We start from the raw sequence: 24,454 nt of genomic DNA, 5'->3' as shown, positions 1-24,454 counted from the left end.
TCTTGAGTTCTGTTTTGTAGATGCCTCTGGCCCAAACAGACATGAAAAATTAGGAGGGATTGTAATGGAGTTTCTTTTTTAATTTAAAGGGACAGGCATATTTTCAATAGAATTCATTTAATTGCAAGTACGTAACAAAACTACAGTTTCTTGGTCAAAATGCCTTGAAAAGAACAGTGTACATGTTGTTGCACACACTTAGTATACATGTTGCACACACAGAAAGAATGGATAGTGGGAGAAGGCATTAAGTAATCAAGTTATTATTATGGCAGGTCTCTAGATGGTGCTGTTACACAAAAACATAAGAATGGCCATATCGGGTCAGACCAATGATCCGGTATCCTGTCCTCTGCCAGTGGCCAATGACAGGTGCTTCAGGAGGGAGTGAACAGAGCAGGAAATCATCAAAAGACCCACTCTCAGCTTCTGGCAAACAAATGCTTCAGATTCTTCAGACCATTTGTCATAAACAGATAGTTAAGGGTTAATGTCTCTTTTACCTGTAAAGGGTTAACAAGCTCAGTGAACCTGGCTGACACCTGACCAAAGGACCAATCGGGGGACAAAATACTTTCAAATCTTGGTGGAGGGAAATCTTTGTTTGCGCTTTTTGGGTTGTTCTTTGTTCTCTCTTGGAGTTAAGAGGGGCCAGACATGCAACCAGGTTTCTCCAATCTTTCTGAAACAGTCTATCATGTTCCAATAGTAAGTACTACTAGATAGAAGGCGGATTAGTCTTTATGTTTGTTTTCTTTATTTGCAAATGTGTATTTTGCTGGAAGGATTTTTTTCCCTCTGTTTGCTGTACTTGTATCTTAGGCTAGGGGGGAGGGATTCCCTCTAGTCTATATAAACTGAAGACCCTGTAAACATTTTCCATCTTGGTTTTACAGAGATAGAAAAAGTAAAAAAAAAAAAAAAAAAAAAACACCTTTCTTTAATTAAAAGCTTTCTTTTTTAAGAACTTGATTGATTTTTTTCCTTGTGTAAAACTCAAGGGGATTGGGTCTGAATTCACCAGGGAGTGGTGGGGAGAAAGAAGGGGGGGGAGAAAGGTTAATTCCTCTCTGTTTTAGGATCCAAGGAGTTTGGATCAGTGTCTCTCTCAGGGAAAGTCTGGGAGGGGGAAAGGAGGGGGAATGGTTTATTTCTCTCTGTTTTAAGACCCAAGGGATTTGAGTCTTGGGTTCCCCAGGGAAGGTTTTTGGGGGACAGAAAGTGTACCAAAACACTATATTTTTGGTTGGTGGCAGTGTTATCAGATCTAAGCTAGGAATTAAGCTTAGAAGGGTACATGCAGGTCCCCACCTTTTGGACGCTAAAGTTCAAAGTGGGAATAATACCTTGACACCATTGCATCCCCTGCCCATCCTAGCTAATGTCTAATGACCTGTCCACCATGAAGTTATCAGGGTTATTTTTTTTTGAACCCTGTTATAGTTTTGGCCTTAACATCTCCTGGCAAATAGTTTCACAGGTTGACTGTGTGTTGTGTGAAGAAATATTTCCTTGTGTTTGCTTTTAACCTTATGCCTATTAATTTCACTGGATGACCCCTGGTTTCTCAAGTTATGTATGTGAATAAATAATTTCCTTATTCACTTTCTCTACACCAGTCACCATTTTATATACCTCTATCAGATCCCTTCTTATCTCTCTTTTCCAAGTTGAAAAGTCCCAATCTTTTTTAATCTCTCCTCATACAGAAGTGGTTCCATACTCTAATCATTTTAATTGCCCTTCTCTGTACCTTTTCCGATTCCAGTACATCTTTGTTGAAATGGGGTGATCAGATCCACACACGGTACTCAAGAAGTGGGAATATCATGGATTTATATAGAGGCATTCTGATATTTTCTGTCTTGTTCTCTCCCTTTTCTTAATGGTTCCTATCAGTGTTAGCTTATTTGATTACTGCTGCACATTGAGCAGATGCTTTCAGAGGACTATCTACAATGATTCCAAGATCTCTTTCTTGAGTGGTAACTCAATTTAGACTCCATCATTTTATATGTATAATTGGGGTGTTTTCCTATGTGCATTACTTTGCATTTATCAACACTGAATTTTGTCTGCCATTTTGTTGCTTAGTCATCCAGTTTCGTGAGATCCCTTTGTAACTCTTTACAGTCTGCTTTAGACTTAACCATCTTGAATAATTTTGTACCATCTGCAAATTTTGCCACCTCCCTGTTTACTTCTTTTTCCAGATCATTTATGAATATGTTGAACAGCCCTGGTCCCAGTACAGATGCCTGGGGGACACCACTGTTTACCTGTTTTCATTCTGAAAACTGACCATATATTTTTACCCTTTGTTTCCGATATTTTAACCAGTTACTGATCCATGAGAGGACCTTCCCTCTTATCCCATGACAGCCATATTTTCCTAAGAGCCTTGGGTGAATCACAGAGTCCTAAAAGTTCCTGTATGAAAAAGTTTGTGTGAAAAAGTTTATAGTCTGGGAAGAAAATGATGTATTGGTTTTCTGATGCACTTTCTTTGTGTGAGCTATGGCAAGCAGAAGGGAGTTAGCCCACTGCATTTATCTTCCTAACCAGTCAATTGTTGCAGAGTTACTCACTGGGAACCATGTGTTGGTGTTTGGGCTAAGACACCTGAAAGAGAGGTTGACACCATACTGTTTATGGCCTTCTCTGTTCCAAGACTAGCATATATGGGTAAAGAAATCAAGTTCATACTTACAATATACTCTAACTCTACATCACTGATGTCTCTTCCAGCACAAAGCTGCCATACAAATTTTGATATCTGTTACTGCTCAAGAGAGTGATAATTATTAGGGCTGTTGGTTAACTGCAGTTAACTCATACAGTTAACTCAAAAAATTAATAGAATACCAATTGAAATTAATATTTTGAATATTTTCCTACATATTTAAATATATTGATTTCTATTACAGAGAATACAAAGTGTACAGTGCTCACTATATTTATTATAAATAGTTGCACAGTAAAAGTGATAAAAGATTTAGTATTTTTCAATTCCCCTCATTCAAGTATGGTAATGAAATCTCTATCATGAAAGTGAAATTTACAAATGTAGATTTTTTGTTACGTAACTGCACTCAAAATAAAAATGTAAAATTTTAGAGCCTACAAGTCCAATCAAGCAAATTGCTAAGACAAACAAGTTGGTTTACATTTACAGAAGATGCTGCTACCTACTTCTTATTTACACCTCAAGGGGAACACCCTGCTCCCCTGTGTTCATCCTTATAATATGATTGTGTGGTATCCAACAAAGTTTTTCATGTTGGGTGTTTTTAGAAAGCTCATGCTGTACTGTGTATTGTTGTTATAGTAATGTTATTGGTTGTAATTTCATGTATATAGTTATGAGGCTGAGAATGTGTCCTCATGGCTTAAAACAAGTCCAGGCAAAACTCTCCAGGAGCAGAGGGGCAGTTCACACCTCATCAGAGTATGTATGGGACAAACCCAGCCCAGCCTCATAGGAGCAAAGGATACTGGCCTAAGCAGCAACAAAGGATCTGTTGGACTCTTGAGTGAGTCACCTCCCTTCCCTTGGTCAGTCAGGGACTATGATAAGGTAATGCTCACCTGACTCTGAAGGGAGAAGGGCAAAGCCAAGAGGGAAGAAAGAACATGATAAAAGGGAGAGAGACGTTTGTCATGCTCTCTCTCTTCCACCTCCATCTACAGACACTACCACCAAGTAACTGAAGCACTGATCAAAGGGGAGAGCCTGGCTGAAGGGCAACCAGCCAGCCTGTGGTGAGAAGCATCTAAGTTTGTAAGGGCACTGAAGATGTTAAGACCAGCTTAGAAAGAAAGGAATGCAGAGCAGAACAGAAACACTCGCTCAGAGTTTCTATCTTTGTTCATACTACATACTGTATTTATTTCACAGTCTCTCAGCTACAAAACTGCATTCCAGCACCACCTGCTGACATGTAGTAAAACAACAAATCAAGTTGATTTCATGTACTTGGATGTATTAACTGCCTTATACTTTCTCCTGAACAAGCCAGGATAATTAGACAGAAATGTCTGTGTCCTGTGTATAGCTGATGGAACTTAAAATCCTACCATGGATACTTACATATATGGAATCTAACTTTAAAAAAAAAAAGGATAAAAATAAACCAAGAGACTTATTAGGCTTGTAATCAAGGCAGAGGCTTCCTCTCCCTCTGAAAGAAGGTAGAATTGAGGAGATATATATACTGCATTGGGATCACATGGCAGTTGGATGCAGAGTAGTGGTGCAATCTTGGAGGAATCTGGCTGCAAGTACATAGGATTAATGAAGCAATAATCTTCTTTTGAGGTGGAGAACTGAATTCAAAAGAGGGAGAAATGACAGAATGTAGGCTCTGAATCAGCAAAGTACTTATAAATTAACCATGAATAAAAATGTGTACTCTGTAAAACAGCATTTGTTTTATGAACAGTTGCCTGTCAAACATCTTCTAATTTTGTGGGGGTTCTCTCTTTCCTGGATAAATAATAGCCATATTTTCCTTACTGCAGATGTGCTTATCTGTGGAACATATTATAAAACGAGAAAAATAAATGAAATCCAAACACATTCTCATTCCCCAACATGTTGGGAGTTGGTATTAAAGTTAACTAGAGGATACCTCAAAATGAGATTATGCTTCTAAGAACTAAACATAAAGTTAGATTTGTGGAAGAAGAAACTTACATCTGCTAAAAGGTGAAATCTTCATAAATACACAACTAAGGCTTAATGTCTTCACTCAAAACACCACACACATTGGTATTGCTTACCTTAATGATCTGCTAAGAAAAGACCAAATTATTTTACTGTACAATGCAGCGTTTTTTAACCTTTTCTGCAGCTATTCATTCTTCTACTACATAAGCCTGGCTACACACGGTAGTTTAAAACTAATGGGGGCTTTTAGAAAAAAAACATTTTTTAAGATACTAAGAAGACCTAAATGAAAATTACGTTTTCTCTTCATTTAACGTCTAATGTTTGCCTGATGTTCTTATGCCTGAGGGTTCATCAAATTGGAAGCTGCTATGTAAGATGTATGAACAAAAATATATGCACCTAATTAACAGTAATAATAGAACATGGCTTAATAATACTTGAAACAGTTTGCCTTCATCAAATTGCTCATTCTTTATCTTTTCTGTTAAGCTAAATCAATGAAACTTATTTAAACTGGAATTGAATTATATGCATTACAGAACTCAATAGAAAAATTTAGCTAAATCTCTCAGGAATTACCTATCACATACTGCAGTTTGCCTCAATACAGAGAGCCTGAATTATTTTGAAACAATATTTTCACTTGTCTCTGATAAGTCTAACAAATTAATATTTGAAAAATAATTTATAACTAACATTTTAAAAATGTTATGATCAATGTAATAGATCTGAAAAACTATTCATTAGACTCTATATGATATACCCCAAATGAAAAAAAAAATATCCACCCACTTTCTGGGAGCCATCAGAAAGACAACAGTTCTCCATAGACATTGCAACACAAATGAGAATTCCTTGAACAAATATTTAGGATGAACATCTTGAAGAACATGTGAAAGTGAAAGGTAATTTCAAAGCTAGTTGCAGTAATAAATAAGAGGAATGCCAGTCCATCTTACCTATGTTTGATAGAACACAAAATACACCAAAGTGAAACATCTGATCAATTCTGTTTCTTAAACTTCAAAGTGACTACTAAGCATGGGAGAAGCAAAAATGTAGGTATATCAAATGTTTTGGGCAAAGAAGAGGAGCTTGATCTTGAATTCATGTCGCAATAAAGGTAACATCAAGTTATAGCCTAATGAAGGAAAATAGGCATTTCTTTGGGGACTTATTCCTTACTTTTTAAACTTAATCCTTATCACCTGAAATTCATCCTTAACAAGTAATGAAAGAATTTACACTTTAAGCAATTTAAATCCAGCTGTATAAATATTAAAATAAGGACTTTTCACATTTATGGTGCTTTACGCATTTAATGAAAATGGGTTTTGAACTCATCAAGTTTTAAAATTTTCAGTTAGTATTTTCATTAAAAATATTTCCCATGATTGTGAAACCAATATTTTCTCTCTCACAGAAACTCAAGGGCTCAAAATATTGCCATTTTTCCCCCATACGAGTAAACAAGTTCTACTTCTACCTTGAAACTGCATGACTGAAGGAAATTGGACCCTGATCCTTAAACTGATAGTGTAAGTAGACAGCTATGTCTGCAGAGAACCAAGCTAATGTTTGTAACAGTAGCTTATACTTCAGTGGAAATCCCCATATGCACAGCAGCCCACCCGTGCACTAAAAGCTGTAGGATTAGAAACTGAGAATTTTGCATAAAAAGTATCAGGGATAGCCTTTTTGTTAAAAGTCCATACGTAGAAGTTTTGAAAAAAAGAGGACTAGCTGAGAGACAGGCAGCCCAAGGTTTTATTTCCAGAAGTTAAGATCTTGTAAATTATTATCACATGCTTACCTTTGTAGAATCATGGAATTGTAGGACTAGAAGGAAACTTGACAGGTCTTTAGCCAGTCCCCTGCACTCAAGGCTTAACTACCCTGACTGGTAGGAAGTTTTTCCTACTGTCCAACCTAAACCACTCTTACTGCAGTTTAAACTCATTGTTTCTTGTCACTACTCAGAGGTTAAAGAGAACAACTTCTCTCTTCTCCTTGTAACAACCTTTTATGTACTTGAAAACTGTTATGTTCTCTCTCAGTCTTCTCTTCTCCAGACTAAACAAACCAAATATTTTCAATCTTCCGTCATAGGTCGTGTTTTCTAGACCTTCATTTTTGTCGCTCTTCTCCGGACTCTCTCTCCAATTTACCCACATCTTTCCTGAAATGTGGCACCCAGAACTGCACACAATACTCCTGTTGAGGCCTAATAGCATGGAGTAGAGTGGAAGAATTATTTCTTGCATCTTGCTTACAACACGCCTGCTAACACAGCCCAGAATGATGGGGTTTTTGTTTTTGTTTTTTTTTAAAAAACAGTGTTGTACTGTTGACTCATTTAGTTTGTGATCCACTATGACCCCCAGATAGCTTTCTGCAGTATTCCTTCCTAGGCAGTCATTTCCAGTTTTGTATGTGTGCAACTAATTGTTGCACTGAAGTCAGTGGACTCCATGGAGACAAAGCGGTCTGTTCAAATAATACATCTTTCAAGATCATGGCCTCAAAGATAGCCATATGTACACAGGTAGGTAATTAACTTATTTTCTCAAGGTCACATAAGTGAAGTGCAGAGTGAGGAATATAATTTTACATTAGGGAATGTCAGAAAATATAACAGTGGCATGGCATAGAGGTCATCTGCTATGAAGGAGTTGCATAAGTAAAAATAGGAGATGGAAGGAAAGTTCCTACGACATATATTGGAATGGAAAAAGCAACAAAAAGATTTAGCTGCACTATTGACAAAGGATATGTGTATCAGATAACTTATACTTCATCTCAGAAATCTTTTTTTAAGATAACATTGTTTGACAGTAGTAGTTTGTACATATTTTATGTACAAACTAGATGGAGAAAGAAAAGGACAAGGACTAGTTATATTTCTGTGTCTCCAATTTCCACATTAGGATTTTGTTTCCTAATGCCCTTGCTGTATTCTTTTTGCTAATCCAACTAGGTGGATACATTCTGACAATATAAGTCAATCACATTTAATTTACTGTTAGGCAGCAAGTTAGCTGGAAAGCTTTTCTGTCTCACTACCAGAAATTGGCTCAATAAAAGATATTACCTCACCTACCTTGTCCCTCTAATATCCTGGGACCAACATGGCCACACCACCCCTGCATGCATAGTGTTGATCAGTTAGCCCTCTGTTACTATTAATTGTTCAGGCAACACAATCATTCCTACCATAGCAAATTGTATACCATATTATATTCTGGACTGCAATCAGTGAATTAGGATTTTTTTTCCCTCACTGCACGTGGGTAAACCCTACTCATGTTCTATACATACAGCAAGCAATGGCTGACTTACTTGGGACTCTATACAAAAGAAACTTATAAGGGAAATACTTGGATACTACTAAAAAAAACAGCTAATTCAACAGCAGCAACAAAAACACTTTTCAATTATATTAATTCATCAACATTGCTTTTCGAGGACAAAGTATGTCTAGCTTCTTAGATAAGAATTAATGCCTCATTAATTTTAAACATATCAGCCTGAAAACACTACTGTTTTGGATAGAATAATGAGCAAAATTAAAGAGAACACATTCACCAATTAGTTACTTTGCATAATTACGTACACCCTTATTACAGTGCGAGAAATTAAGAAACCAATGAAACAGACACAGGCAAATGCTTAAACATGCATGTTTATAAATTAACCATTCATAATGGGTCCTTACACACAAAGCAGTTCAAACAAGGATATTCTCATTGCAGTCAACGGCAGTTTTTTTGCCTGAAAAAGGACTACAGATTCAGACAAACCTGATGGGAAGCTACAGTAGTCTCACTTATATTTTACATAGATAGTAAGTGAAATATTTCTACTACAAACTCATTCTCACACTGCTATACAGCATAGCTTCTTGGAGATGGTGGTATTAAGTGGAAAGCTGAATATAAGGACAACTGATGGGTATATTTCAATTCTGAGGAGATATACTCAGTAAATCAGATGATGATGTTTTACTCTTCTATGAGGTGGCACCAGATATGATCATCCTTTTTAATTACACAGAAAATACTATAGTTTAAACTATTAAACTCTTTTTTGGTTGGTTACCCAACACTATCTAGTAGCATTAGTTAGGGATCTATGCTTCTCACAATTTCATACATGTTTTAGTGTATCAGAGATTGTACTTGTGAATGTAAGGGTGCTGGATCAGGAAATGAAAATAATAATGCCTAGCTCTTATGTTGTGCTTTTCATTTGTAGATCTCAAAAAACACTGTACTAAGGAGATCAGTATGATTATCTCGGTGAACAATATCTACACTTCCCCATAGTTGGGTGATCTGATATTATTTAATGTAAATCTTTTCCAGTAAACTTTGCTCATATATACGGTACCACATCATTATATATAAAAGCCAAGCATTTTCTGACTCCTGCATGAGTGCATAAAGGCAGTAGCAAAGATGTAATGAACCTCTTTCTTTCTTGATAGCCCCATGCATGAGCAAGGCATGATCAAAATACTTACGCTCCAGTGAGTAAATGGAATGTTCACTCTTAGCATCTTCAGGGATATAAGTCACCCCAAAGGAATTAAGGAGAGAGAAAGGCCTCACCATACAGAGGGAAACTTGCTGCACTATTCTAAGTGAACATTCAGTTCTCTCAGATCTACTCCTAAAGCAAGTGTATATTATAATTTCTAAATTAGGTCATTCCCCACTCCCGGCTTTGACTAAATGCTAACTTGAAAAAAATATGGAGAATTCGTTATTTCAATTAAAGACACACCAGTCTCTAATATGCCCACAACTGTAGTACCTAGGTCTCATACACACAATTAATATAAGCAAAACTTACTGACTCTCTTCCATACCTCCACTACTTTTAAGGCTAAAGTGGGTTTTTCTGGCCTGTTTGTGGAAGAAATGTGTCACGGGCTATTCTGTGACCATTATTACTGGAAAAGGAATAGCACAACCAGATAGGTCTTCACTGCTTTTCTGCAGAAGAAAGTCCCAGAGGTGTTAAACTAGAAGTCCAGAGGACCCACAGGGTGGGTGGAGTTCGGGGGTTCAGGAGTGATTACATGCTTGGGTGGTCTAAGACACTGACTTCAGGGTAGTAGGCAGCTAGACTGAGGAATCTCACTTCCCAAGGGAGGGTTCAGGCAAGAAGTCTGAGCCAGGGATTGTGGCCCAAAGCTAGGACTAGTCTTCTGCCTAGAACCAGTTGGCTACAATAACTATCAACATTCAAGAAAAAAGGCCAAGGTGTCACTGGAGACAGCTTACTGAAAACATCTGCCAAAAAAGCTAACAAAATGTTAGGGGAGAAAAATAGGATGGAAAATAATGCTGAAATTATAATACCACCATGCATAAGTTATATACCCTCATCTGCAATACTCTGTTCAGTTTTGGTTTATAATTCACAACAGATGAGTTACAGTCTCAATGTTAAACGTGTATATTCTCTCATTTCAAGAACTAGTAGAGAATTCTATATTCATATGATCCTTCTAAATCCCCATGTTGCTTCTCCATTTCATTTTCAACTGCTGTATAATATCAACAATAGAATGCATACAAAGGACTGTTCCTCCTAATGTTCTCTACTGCATAATATAAAATTTATTTTTGCCATCACAGCAGCACATTTTATGCTAATAAGATGGTAATCCAAGTGGTAAAACACAATACAGCAATCAAAATGAGTGCAAATAATTAGAGCCACCTCCATCATGTGGAAAATAACCCACTTGGTACCACTGAGCATTTTGAGTTCATTCACATTCAGAAATAATCTTCTCAAAAACTAATCCCTTAATCAGTCAAATCACCACTGCTGTGAAATATATCTAATGGAGGAGAAGTTAACATAAAAGTTATGTGTTTTTATTGATATTCTACATGAACAATATAAAGTACTATGCAAAATACATGAAAGCCATGAGGAAAGATGTTAGAAAATAGCTTAGATTTAAAATTTAGAAGAACAGACTCCGAGAAACTGAACTGCTGTTAGAGCGATGAGGATAGAAAAGATAAATATTGCCTTGCTCATATACAATAAATAAATAAATAAATAAAATCAGACCATATGTAACGATAGTTGTGGTTTAGGGTCCTATCCTGCTAGTGGCTGAACATCTCCTATTCAAGTTGACAGGAGAGGCTCTGCACATTGGAGTATCTATTTAAAGAAGATATGACACTTTTCCCTAGACATGCTGTATTGCAGATGTTCTTGGTCTGGATCAATCTGTCATTTTTTGGGGGGGATCAGACAATCAGGAAGGAATTCTTTGGTCTCATTGGTGCCAAACTGGCAGAGGCATGGTGGAGTTTTTCCACCTTCCTCACAGCATCTCGGAGGCAGAGTTAAATTTACCAAGAGGAGGACTTACTAATTAGTACTTGGTAGGGATCTTAATTCATTGCAAGTTGTTGCCAATGCCTAGTGCAGTTAGAAGCTAAAATGGCCCGTGTCCAGAAATAAAAGACCTGGGATTCTGTGAATGGCCTTGCGACCATGGTCTTAGTAGGCTGTGATCCTCCCTTTTTTGCTACCCTCTGTCCCCTTTGCAAAAGAATTTAAAAGAGTGACAAGTCATGGGGCTAAGCTAAGGGGAGTTCACCTTGATTTATATAGTATATGGTGCTAGTTTACAACCCCTGCACTGGAACCACTTAAAACATCTGGTAGCTGAGAGTACAGATGACAAGACTGGTAGTGCCCCTCCTATCTCAAAATTTAATAAAGTTGTGGCCTGCTGCTTAAAATCCATCCTTGGGAGTGGCCCCAATTCTCCACCATGTCCAGATCAAGGTAGTAGTACTTAATTTTCCCAACTCCATAAGGCTGACAAAGCCTCCGTGATCCTGTCTTAGAATGATCCAGCTAAATTCTGTTAAACAAATGGATTAAAAAAAATTGACATTAAAAAACCCAATAAGCAATTCCATAAGCAATCTCTTATGGACATATAGACATATGCTATGCAGCCACTTGCAATACTCAGTATTACTGGAACACCCAAATACATGCTACATGACTCATGAACAAGCACATATTCTTTGCTGTATTATAAATATAAGATGACAAAAGAAGTTAGAGGCGCAAATAATGCCTGTATGTGTTGGGGAAAAGAGAAGAGGAAACAAAGCAGCACAGGACCACATGAAGTTAAACGTAGACATTATAGTTCTTACTGATTTAAACCAGTGTGAGAGGTAAATCAAGCCCATGAGATTTTAAAGTCAACAGTTTGAGTTCATGTCCTAGGGCTATTTAACATTGATTTTTTGTGTTTGTGCAATATTTTATCCTTTAGTCAATTTTCTTTATAGAATTGTGGTTAAAAGATACACTGGACAAAGTATGAAATTTTGTCTGAATATTGTTTCATAATCTGTCAAACTTTCAAATCTTTCTTAATTTAAATGAAAGCCCCTCCTCCACCACGAACTCAAATAGATAGCCATATTTTTAAGTGCAAGATTTAGATTCCACAATTTAGTTTGCTCCGTATTTAATTAAATTGAACAACTGAGAAAAATCATGTTGCTTTCTAATAAACATTGCTATCTGGGGGCACAGAGTGGATGGAGGATTTAGCAAGAAAGGTTTTTGGTTTTGTTTTTTTTTAAACTAATCTAGAGGATTTTCTTTAAATGTATGCACCAAGAATGTTACTATTTCATTTGCTTTCTAAATTTTATACAAATATCGTGAGACTACTTAAAATTTCTTGACAATACGTTTTCAGATTAGTTTTTAAAAGCTTCTTTTTGGTTTAACTCTGTAAAGCAATAAAATTTCCTTGATGCATGTTTCTATTTTTTATATATTCTCTCTCTCTCACACACACACACACCCTTACCTGCTTATAGCAAACTTACAGAACAATTTTACTAGATGCAGCAATTCACTATAACTCCAAATTGTCACATCATAATACACTGACAAGATTCAGGACTTTCATTCTATTTCTCTATAAATCGATCCAAGTTTACTATAAATGCTTTAACTATAGCCTCTGGAAAGCATTACCCAATACCAAGATAGGAATATGGACCCTGAACCTTCAGTGAAGTCTGCGTGAATCCATGGGGCTCCATGTGGTTGCAGTGGTCCATTTATGCCAAAATAAGCTACAATTCTCACCATTCAGTAAACAGTCTGGGAATATAATTGATCAAGAGCAATGTAAAATAATTTAGTTGCCTATTTATATATAAAAAAAGGTTAAAGCTATTTTATTGTGTTAATCACCTCCGCATACAACATGCACTCCTATGAACCATTTAAGGTCAATGACTATATAATTTATATTGATCTATTTAGCAGAATGCACTTGTATGTCTGAGTGTGTAATTGCCATTAGCAAACAAAGTTTGGTGTTAGGATGTGGTGATTTTAAAAGAAAGTTACCCAGCCGTCTTTGTTTCTTTCAGTATTCTGAATAATACTGGCATACCAAAATCGCCCAAATACTCAGCTTGATCTTGATCTTGACATACAGAAAAAAGAATATGTATATTTGCCATAAGGACTAGGAGTACACTGCAACATCAGGGTGACAGGTTCCAAATATGCTATATTGTGTCTTCTTTTTAAATGTTTTTCATTTAAAAATACCCTTCTTTCCACTCACTAGAGCATCAGGAAATGTCTTTATTGACTTTCCAGGAATGGGGGCTGAGGAGCCTTATTGGGCTCTCCTTCTCCCAGTTGTGTTTCCCAGAAGTAAGGGACAGGACACAGCTATCCAATATAGAGACTTCCAAAACTAGCACAAGGCAATTGTACAAGCAATACGGTAGCTCAAAATGTAATAGGGTATACTAGACCCGGAAGACAGTCTTTTGTCTGATTGGTAGAAAGTGCAGGTATGCATAGCAAACTGCATGTAATTCTAGGAAGTTGATGTGCAACATGGATTCTGACAGGGACGACTTGCCCTGTACCATGTGTGTCTGTAGATTTGCTCTGCAACCGAGCAGGGAGACATAAGTCGTAAGTATCAAGAACATTGGTGGTTGGAGGAAGGGAATCCCCATGCAGACATTCTGGGGTTGTGTCCACCAGTCTAATGACTCCTTGACCTCGAGTGGTATCAAGAGCAGTTTGTCCAGGCTGTGTCTGTGAGGTACCTACACCACTTGTAGCCATCCCTGGAGGCAGTGCACATGCAATCTGGTATATTTTACCATGAATGTGGTCATGGCCATATGACCAAGCTCTGGTGGAGATATGTGGGCTGGTCTTCATGGTGGAAATGAGACTGACTGTTGCAGAAAATCTGTGAGCTGGGAGGAAGACTGGTCTCTATAGCATCTAATTGGGCCCCAATAAACTTTAATTGTATTGATGTCAGTGTTGATTTTTGAATGTTTATCTAGAGGCTGAGTTTTGAGAAAAGGTCCATTGTTTTTGTTAGGGCTTGGAGTGCATCGACTCTGGCTGGAGCCTTGATGAGGCAATCTTCTAGGTACGGGAATATTATAACGTCTTGTTTGCAGAGGTGTGCTTCCACTATTGCCATGACTTTGGAAAATACTCTGGGTGCTTTAAAGAGGCCAAAGAGTAGTACCTTGTCTTGATAATGGTTGGGCAGAAGAACAAATCTGAGGCAACTCCTGTTGGAAGGGTGTACGGTAATGTGGAAGTACACGTCTTTGGAGGTCAAGGGATGAAAACCAGTCTCCCTGTTCCAGTGCTGGGATTATTATTGATAGCATGGCCATCTTGAACTATTGCAGTTTGATGAACTTGATGTTCCTCAAGTCTAAGATAGATCTCCACCCACCAGACTTCTTTTGGATTAGAAAATAGTGGGAGTAAAAGCCTTTCCTTTTCTGTTGGAATGGCACCAGTTCTATGGCTCCCAGTTGCAGTAAATGGTTTATTTCTTTTTCTAGAAGGTGCTCACTAGAAAGGATTGGGTAGGGGAGGTCGGTGGACAGGAGAGAGGGGAATGGAATACCCATTCCTGATGATTTACAGGATTTACTTTGAGGAAGTGATTTGCCACCATATCTAGCAGAATGGAGATTAAATGTTTGGCAAACTGATGGAGTAATTTGCGTGGTTGCAGCATCTGGACCAGGGAAAGGCATCTCGGGGCCTCAACCAAATTTGCAGAATTGTTTGAAGGCATACAAATAGAGCGTAGTCACCTGTGTTGATGTCTGTCTGTATTTTGGAGGAGGTCTCTGTCACCTATGTTGTGGATCATAATTCCTTTGAGGGGTGAAATGTTGATGTCTACCCTGTCTTCTCTTTAATGCTGGTTTACAGATGCCAAGTGGAAGATCTCCTTTTCTGTGGAAGATCTCCCTTTTGTATTCTGCACCTCCCTGGGGAACCCAGAGAGGTGAAGCCATGAGGCTCATCTCATTACCACAGAAGTCTCAATGGACCAGCCAGCCATATCCACTGCTTCCAGAGAGGCTGATAGTGATACGCGTGCTAGGAGTTGTTCACACAAACACACCCCGCGCCCCTCAGCTCCATCCCCAGCCCATGAATTTTGTTATGTGCACCAATATGGAGATGGTGTGTCACACATCACCTCCATATCGGTGCACATAAAATTAATTCCGCACATGCATGAATAAAAGAGGGCCCACCGGTCACAATAAGCTCTCCATTAGTAGAGGTTTTAGTTTCAATCCATGATCCTTTCTGGACCGAGCCTTTAATTTAAGGGATTGGGTGCACTTCTGTGATATGTCCCCTTCACACAAATAGAATATGCACCGTGAGTGGCCATCGCTCACAGGGATGGCCTCATGACAGGAGAGGCCCTACCTCTTAAACCTGGGGGATGTAGGCATAACCCTGAGTAGGGAGAACTTCCCACTCCTATGGAAACCTATGCCACTCTAAAGAGGAACAGGGAAAAAAGAGGAAAGGATTTTTTTTTTGAAAGGACAGAGAATGGGGAAAAAATAAAGGAAACACTATTACTACTAAAGGCACTACAGGTGAACGAAGGGCTCTGCTAGGGATGTCCCAGGTGCAGGGATGCTACTGCAGCTACAGTGGAGCACCTATAGGGACACTATTTGAAGAAGAACTAGGAAATAACCAATGACAAATAGGAAATGCTCAACACTGAACAATGCAATTTCTAGTACCAATTTTTTTTTAAATAAATATTCATTCATACTTAAATCCATGGAACATTCATGTTTAAAAAACATTTTCACAAATACCCAAAGATTCTTCACATCTTGTGTTTAATGATTAATATGATCCCATAAATAGCAGCAAAGACGATCTGATTTTATTAGCAACAATTTTCTTCAGTTTTTTTAAGTTAGTCAGCTCTACTCAGGTCCATGCTACTCATGTCTGATGAAGACAGCCTTTTCTGATTAAGATGCATTCCCTATTCTTATTTCATGGTAGCTACAACATGTTCACTATGCATGTATGCTTTTGTATCCTACCACATTTAAACAGAGTGTGTTCATATATCTAAGGGCAACGTGCAGACTGGAAAAAAAAGTTATTCCCTTTTTTGGTTTTTTTTCCCCAAATGTATTGTCTTCTGTGTGTCTACTCAGACTTTTCATGGAAAAGACTGTCTCTTTCTGTGTATTATACAACACTAAACACACTTAATAGATAAGTTCAGTTACGTTCTCCCAAGATGTATTTGATTTTCAGTTATTTTATATTATTCCAGCATGTTCAGATTGTTAGGCAGTAGCTCACTTAAAAATATAGAAATCAGCTATGCCATGCAGACTCTATAGAAAGCTATTTAAAAGCTCCTATTATCTGGGGAAGAACTAATGCACTGAGCCTTAATTGTACCTGCTGGGTGATCAGTCACAACTGGCTAAAGTATTCAGACTCACACAGAAAAGCAAGACAGTAAAACACATTTTCTCAGCAAGAAAGGTTGCAGAACCCCTTTGATGAATGAGCCAAAGCAAGTCAAGTTATAATAGAAGGGCTTTTTCAACATGCTCAGTAATTTGATTATAACTAACCATAAAGTACATCACAGGAGCATTCTTAATTAGCGCCTACTTTTCCATTAGAATCTAATTATGGATTGGATAGACGCATCCCCTCCCCTACTCAATCTCTCAGCAAACGTAAGCGAACATTGAAAATGTTCTCATGTCTTGAGTTGTATTTTCACGAAGGTGTTGGTACAGAAGTTAAGTTTACACATACAGAAGACATTGTTCAACCATCTGTGGTCTATCACTAATGTGATGAAATGTGTGTGTCACACAAAAATTACATTAAACTCTAGGTAAATTTGGGTTACTGAAAATGTGTATTTACAAACCACCACTTACATTTCTGATTTTTAGACATATTTACACACACACTATATATATATATATATATATATATTTTCTGGCCAAGGGAGTATTTAATGCCTGATCCAATTATTTCAACTGATTTTAATAGGCTTTTGATCAGACTTTGCACAGCAGGGCCTGAAAGGCAAACTGTAGGCCTGATCCTACTTCCATTAAAATCAATGGCAGAACTCACGTTGACTTCGGTGGGAGCAGATTTTGTCTTCATGTGAGAAAGGAGATTCAGTCATATGAAAGTTGGAACCAAAATCCCTATAAAATGCCAACGTCCCAGATTCAGTTTATGTGGAAGGGGATATGAATATGACCCAGGCTTGGCTGTTAGGAAACATGCACCAGTGTAATTAAAAACGAGCTTGATGTGCCCAACATATATACAACTAAATGATTTGTCATAGAATCACAGAAATGTAAGGGTGGAAGGGATCTCAAGAGGTCATCAAGTCCATCCCCCTTTTGCTCTGGCAGGATTAGGTATACCTAGACCATTCCTGACAGATGTTTGTGTAACCTTTCCTTAAAAAAAAAAACGACACAATAAATGAGGATCTCTCAACCTCCCAAAGTAAGTTCAACCTCCGACTTTACAGCCAGAAGGAACCATTGTAATCATCTAGTCTAACCTCCTGCACTGCACATATCACAGAACCTCACCCACCGATTCCTGCAATAAACCCCTAACCTCTGGCTAAATTACTGAAGTCCTCAAATCATGATTTAGAAGACATTCAGTTAGAGAATCCACCATTTACTCTAGTTTAAACCAGCAACTGGCCCATGCCACATGCTGCAGAGGAATGCAAAAATACCCTCAGTGCTTAACTATTATTAAGGTTAGAAAGTTTTTTCTAATATCTAACCGAAATCTCTCTTGCTGCAAATTAAGGCATTAGTTCTTAGTCTAACCTCAGAGGACAAGGAGAACAACTGATCACCATTTGCTTCATAGCAACCATTTACATATTTGAAGACTTATCACATAGTCCCTCAGTCTTTCCTTTTCTAAATTAAAGATACAAAACACTTGCAGGCTTTCTTCATAGGTCAGGTATTCTAAACTTCTTCTCTGGACTCTCCCTCTAATTTGTCCATATTTTCCTTAAAGTGTGGCGCCCAGAAATGGACACTGTACTCCAGCAAAGGCCTCACCAGTGCTGTGTAGAGTAGAAAAATAACCTCTATAACTTGGATAAAACACTCCTGTTAATACATTTTAAATATTTGCCTTTTTAGGAACAGCATCACCTTTCTTATGTAATGGGTTGAAGTGGATCACACTTCTTTGCATTACTGCTGCCTAGCCTTTCATAGCATAGTACTTGGCACTTATCTGTCCTGAATTTAATCTTATTGATTTCAGACCAATGCTCCAGTTTACCAAAATCAATTTGAATTTGGTCTTCCAAAGTGCTTGCAACCCTCCCAGCTTGATGTGCTCTGCAAAATTTTATCAGTGCATAAACAGATTGAGATAAACTGGTTTAAGAGCAATTCAAACCACTTTAAGTAGGTCAACAGGTGTTTATACCAATGCAACTAGTTCAATTTTAAGATACACGAGTGCAAGTTATCACAATACAGACAAGGCCCTAGGAAAGCAGAAAAGGAAAATGTGCCCTAAAGTGGAAAAGGAGGAGGAAGAGGTGGGAAAATGGCCAGATGATAGAGGGTAGGTGAATAGTGAGGTTAGGCAGTGTGTTTTGAGTCAGGAGGTGTAATTATATACCAGATAGGTACCAGTGTTATGTATGGGTCAAAGAAACAAGAGTATCCTCAGGAGAAAGACAGAAACAGAATCAAGAGAGGAGAGAGCTAATTTGGGAGGGATGATCCAGATGACTATCATACTCAAAACTGGTAATAGGAAGAGGACACGAAGTTTGAAAAAGCAAAGGGAAGACTCTAGGAGGAATTGTAGCGGTGCAGTATGTAAACGTAGCTGTATCCAACATATGTGGATAGCTCTGCTAACACTGGCATTTAAGTTGTCAGATTTTGGCATTACCATCACACTGAGATGAACTACAAGAGAGGTCATACCTCTACCATCTGACATTTCAGCCTGTGTGCAGACTCAGTAAGGCAACAATATATCTGGTATGCACATTTTTTGGGGAACAAAGTTTGTAAAAAGGCCTTCAAAAGATATGCAGCCAGCGTATGTTGTTCCCATCTGATTACTCCAGTACAACTGTCTGTATTTGGCTAGAAACATTGTTTTTGTTGATATGTTCATCCTATGTTATTTTAACCTTCTGTCCTTCCTGCTATATCTTTGAGATTGCTTTCCAGGGCTTTTACTGCTGATATCACCTATTGTGCTGTGCCATCTCCTCTCCTGTTATGTGCCACTTTGTCCTGTAATCCATCAATGGAAGATACTAGACGTACTTAATTTTTTCAATAGGTGAACTGGACAGTGATATGCAGTTAATACTATTGGTTGCATGACCTCTGCTTGGCACCAGATACTGCAGCAGTCTGTGGAAGGTCACCACAAAATGCTACCTGTCTGTACTAGGAAACTATAGATTGTTGACAGACTATATCCTAGGTGCTGCTGCTGTTGAATCCCAATGTTGCCCTCACATGCCTGCTGTTCATAATTCTGATTTTATTCCAATTATTTTCATTATATTCTCTCCAAAAGACCTGAATAGAATGTCCAACACTAACTACCTATCTATCTAAACATGAACAACATCAGAAACAATATTTTCCGTAAGAGCAGTTCCACAGTGTAGCATTTTTGCCATAAAAATTCCTGGTAATAAGGAGGATTGTTGAGACAAAAGTAAATTTTGGACTAAAATAACGGCTGGAATGCATCAACTATACAGAGACTTCGAACAACCAGAAAAACAAAAGCACACATCTCTGAAATGTCCAGTCATGGGAAAAGTTTCTCCTCCCTCGTTTATGGAAATATTTTTATTTATATGAAAGTGAGCGGTATAAAATATACAGTAAGAAGGAATCTAACATTTGGCTGTTCATAAGAATTACATTTCCACTTCTCTGGAGCCATTAGAGACGATATTAGTAATGAAAATAGAATACTTATAAGGATTTTTTTCTACACATCTGAAAGGTCCTGAGAGCAGGAATGGCTTTTATTTACATAAAGTAATGTGCTATTCTGGGAAACATTAAGCATCTTCAAAAATAAATGGAGACAAATTTCCATACAAATTACATGTATAAGCTCCGTGCCTAATAAGCATCCAGAATTTTTCATACATTTCCTCTTTCATTATTATGCTCACAAGGCTTTAGTGTATCTGTATGTGGTTTCAATAAATAAAAGAAATTTCACCTGATAAGTATAAAAATAAGTGTGTGTTTGTGTAACTGGCTTTCCAAACTTTATTGAAAGGGTATGATGAGACACTTGAGTTGCATTCATTACGTGCTCCATATCAGACCTTCGTGTTTGCTCCTTTTACTCTGTAAAAATATACTTTGTGCCATTCTCAGTTCTTCAAGATCCATATAGTTTGGGAAAAAACGAATTTTCAAATGCAATTCACAATACTCAGACAACACCAGACAAATTTTGGCCATGGTAGTTATAACTATAGCTAATATAAAGAAAATACTTTTGAAAGTATTTTATACCCTCTGGGAGCTTGTGTGCAAATATTTTAGAAGAAATTACATTTATAATTGTAGTTATAGTTTGCTAAGTAAGTGGCCTAATTATTTCCTCTTTAAACACTTTAATAAACATGTGTACATAATCATTTAAAAATAACTGGTTTGCACCATGGACATATTTCACATATAGGCATTAGGACTTTATGTGGGTTAGTTATTTATGCCAGGATTTAATAATTTTTATATATATTTACATTTTTTGAGGGAAAAACAGCTCTTCCTCTTCAGCTATAATGAATTGCTAGGAACAGTTAGCTCCAACAACTTGTGAAAAATATAGAAAGGCCTGAAAGTCTTACTAATCAGCATGTTACCAATTAAAGTTAGGAAAGAAATTAAAATGAACTATGATTCTTCTTTTGTGAAGGTAAATAATTAGCATAGACCCCTACTCCTGATCTAAGCAGAAACTTCTACAGCTTTAGCATTTTAATCTAAACTATCTCCCCAGCAGGGACCACACTGGGAACAGTGAGCCATACTGACTCAAAAGGAAGAAAGCAGAAAAAATGTATCCCACTCTGTAAGTAAGGGATATGCATAAACAGGTATTATAATTACACAGCTTCTGAGGATAAATCAAATATCCCCCCCCCATAGCTATTAATTATAATCAAGACTCACTCTTGGGAACGAAAAAGCTCAGCAGATGTCTCTGTGAAAGACTTCCAGGACACCTACTACAGGTTTGCTACACCCCTGCTTAGGCCATCAATCTCTAAGCAAAAGTGTTTAGAAGAAGCACAGTGAAAAGAAAAGAGCTAACTTTACCACAGTTGGAAGCAAAGTGTGGTAGGAACACAAGTTCCATGACTTGTGCTTTTAAAACACTTAGGCATTTCTGGAAATGCTACTGTAGATCCATTTTTGATACACCAAAGTCTGAGAAAATAGCCTTTCTAGGACTGAATGAACTAACTGCTTTCATAAATTCTATTGCATTCTGGGAATTATATGTTGATAAAAGACCAATTTTACCAAAACCATTTTTTAAGATTTCCCATGAACCAGCGAGTCCAAACAAATTCATTTTGGAAACACCAAAACATGGACATCCCAAACAAAATATGTTCCCCAGATCCCTGGCAGCTGCTTAGTAAGCCTTTAATGGTTTGTTGCACTGCTGCTATTGAGCCTAGTCAGCAGAGAAACTGACGAGAATAGTGATCTGAAGAGCTCTGTGTAAGCTTAAAAGCTTGTCTCACTCACCAACAGAAGTTGGTCTAATAACAGATATTACCTCACCCACCTTGTCTCGCTAATATCCTTGGAGCAACACAGCTACAACAACACTTTACGTACCACGTCAGCAGTTGCAGGCACTCCTGGTGTCCACCCTCTCCAGGACAGCCCGATCACTCAGGTGGAATGGCCTGGATATCCCCTAAGTCCCAAACTGTCCAGCTCCTGCAGCCCAAGGAACCAGCTGCCCTAAGAGGTGGGGAGCCACCAGCTGCAAGCCTCAACTTCCAGCTCAACCCTGGCTTCCGGACTTGCTGCTGCTAGAGCTGAAAGCATGCAGCCCTGGAAGCCCCTGCTCAACCCAGGGCTGCCAAGCTCCCAGCTCTGGGGCACACTGCAAGGAAGACACCACTGAGTTAGGAGCTAGGGATTTGAGCTCCCAGATCCATGGCAGGGAGCCTGGATGCGCAAGAGCTGCAGACTCTGGAAGCCCAAGCTCCCTAGATGAGTTGGCAGGGAAACAGGCAGGTTTCCAGCTGAACCCTGCATTAGATTCAATGAAAATTCTCAAACTCAAAATGTTTTTGCAAAGTATTTCCAGTTTGACAATGGGCATTTTCCAACCAAGTTTAATTAGTATAGTTTATTAATTAGTTAATATTTCAGCACAATCAATCTACTAGCTCTAGTTCTTATGATATAATTTTGCCTTTCTTCCTATTGTGGGAGGGTTACCTTATCCTGATCCAGCCTCTGGATATCCACACTTCCGTTTTCCTCTTTGTTGGTGGTATAGATTAGGTAGGCGTGACCCAAGGACATCAATGCCAACTTGCAAAGGGGTCAGAGGTTTACAGGGCTCCCCTGAGTTGGATATATGCATAGCAATTGACTGAGGGGCGGCAGGTGAGGTCTTTACCAAGAACCACAGGCCATTGGTCATCATAGTTGCTGCAAAATGTATGTATGAATAATATTTGAGATACGTATTTATACTGAAAGTTATGTTCTTAAGATATGGATATTAAGGCAGGTCACCAGTAGGTAACATACTGCAGAGGGGTTCTTTTCACATAAGAGGTAGTAGATGCTTATCAGTCTGGTCATGGCATATTGTGCATTGTATGTCTTAAAATGGATGCCTAATCAGATACTAGGCATAAGACTGCAAAATCTACAAGACAGAAAACCTACAAGAAAATCATCGGGGGGGTATCCTGTTAATGAAAAATATCAAAGGATTAGTCTGGAATATCAGGTAATGCAAGACAAGACACCGCATCTTCTAAAGAGGGGGCATGCTGACTTGTCTCATGAGCATAAAATCACAGCCAACTTGGCTGTAAATAATTGCAAGGACTATGTGGGAACATTCCTCTAGAAGACAAAAATACCTAGTATCAGAGGGTAGCCGTGTTAGTCTGGATCTGTAAAAGCAGCAAAGAATCCTGTGGCACCTTATAGACTAACAGACGTTTTGGAGCATGAGCTTTCGTGGGTGAATACCCACTTCCTCAGATGCATCTGAGGAAGTGGATATTCACCCACAAAAGCTCATGCTCCAAAAATACCTAGTTAAATAAATCTAGGTTCTAGAACATGTATTATGGATTTTATTTCATAGCAACCATATGTTTCCAATACTTCTACTTCCTATTACTATGTTAAATATCCTATGTTAAATACACAGACTCATTTTCACTATAAACATATAAGTGCTGTGTGTTAAATGGAATGGTGATCTAAGCTATAAGTGGTAAGCTATAAGTGGCCTCTACCTGTGGTAGTAGCAGATTTGTGAATTCTGAGCGTGTCCAGTGGAGCAGTGGCTGAACAGAGGGGGTTGTAGTGTTTGGAGGAGTGCTTGCTAACCTGCAAATAGCAGAGCCTTCATAGGCTAAGGGGGGGAGTGTCTGTGTTGCCATGGGGTGATGGAGTTGGGGAGCTGACCCCAAGCAGGCACAGATAAGGCTTCCTCTCACTAAGAGCATGTGGGAGTGAGGTACCTTACAGAGCTGGGTAGCCCCAGGAACCATAAAAGTTCTCCTCAGACAAATAAAAGTCTTCCCCCTTCCAGGGCACATGTCCAATCAGAAATTTCAAACAAATATAGTTTTATGACTTTCTCCTGGGCTCAGCTAGGCCTTAACTCCCTTCCTTAGCTGAGCCCTCTGGAAAGTAGTAGGAAGGCCCCACCTATAAGACTGTGGGCAGACCTTCACAAGGATGGGAAAAAAAATACATTCCTGACACAAAGGCCAACCCCGTGCCAAATTTCAAGCCCCCTATTCCAAATCATGGGGATGATAATTGCCAGTTTCTTCGTTGGTTTTAATATGGGCAAAAAATATTTCTTCCTGAGCCTTATTTTCAGAAATGGTGGAACTGATCTGGCTGGAATATTCTAAACCATTCAATCAGGGGCAGAAATCCATCATGGAAAATTTCAGCCCAAACCATTCAAGTCTGACAAAGTTATAAGCAACTGAAAACAGTGTCTGATAGTGGTAAGTGTTGAACACCACCTATCATTAACAGTGAATCTAAAATCAAGTGCTTAAAAGAATTACATTACAAACACTACAAAATATAT

The sequence above is a fragment of the Gopherus flavomarginatus genome, chromosome 3 (assembly GCF_025201925.1).
Source record: "Gopherus flavomarginatus isolate rGopFla2 chromosome 3, rGopFla2.mat.asm, whole genome shotgun sequence".
In the NCBI taxonomy this organism is placed as follows: domain Eukaryota; kingdom Metazoa; phylum Chordata; order Testudines; family Testudinidae; genus Gopherus; species Gopherus flavomarginatus.
This window is presented reverse-complemented; position numbering follows the sequence as displayed.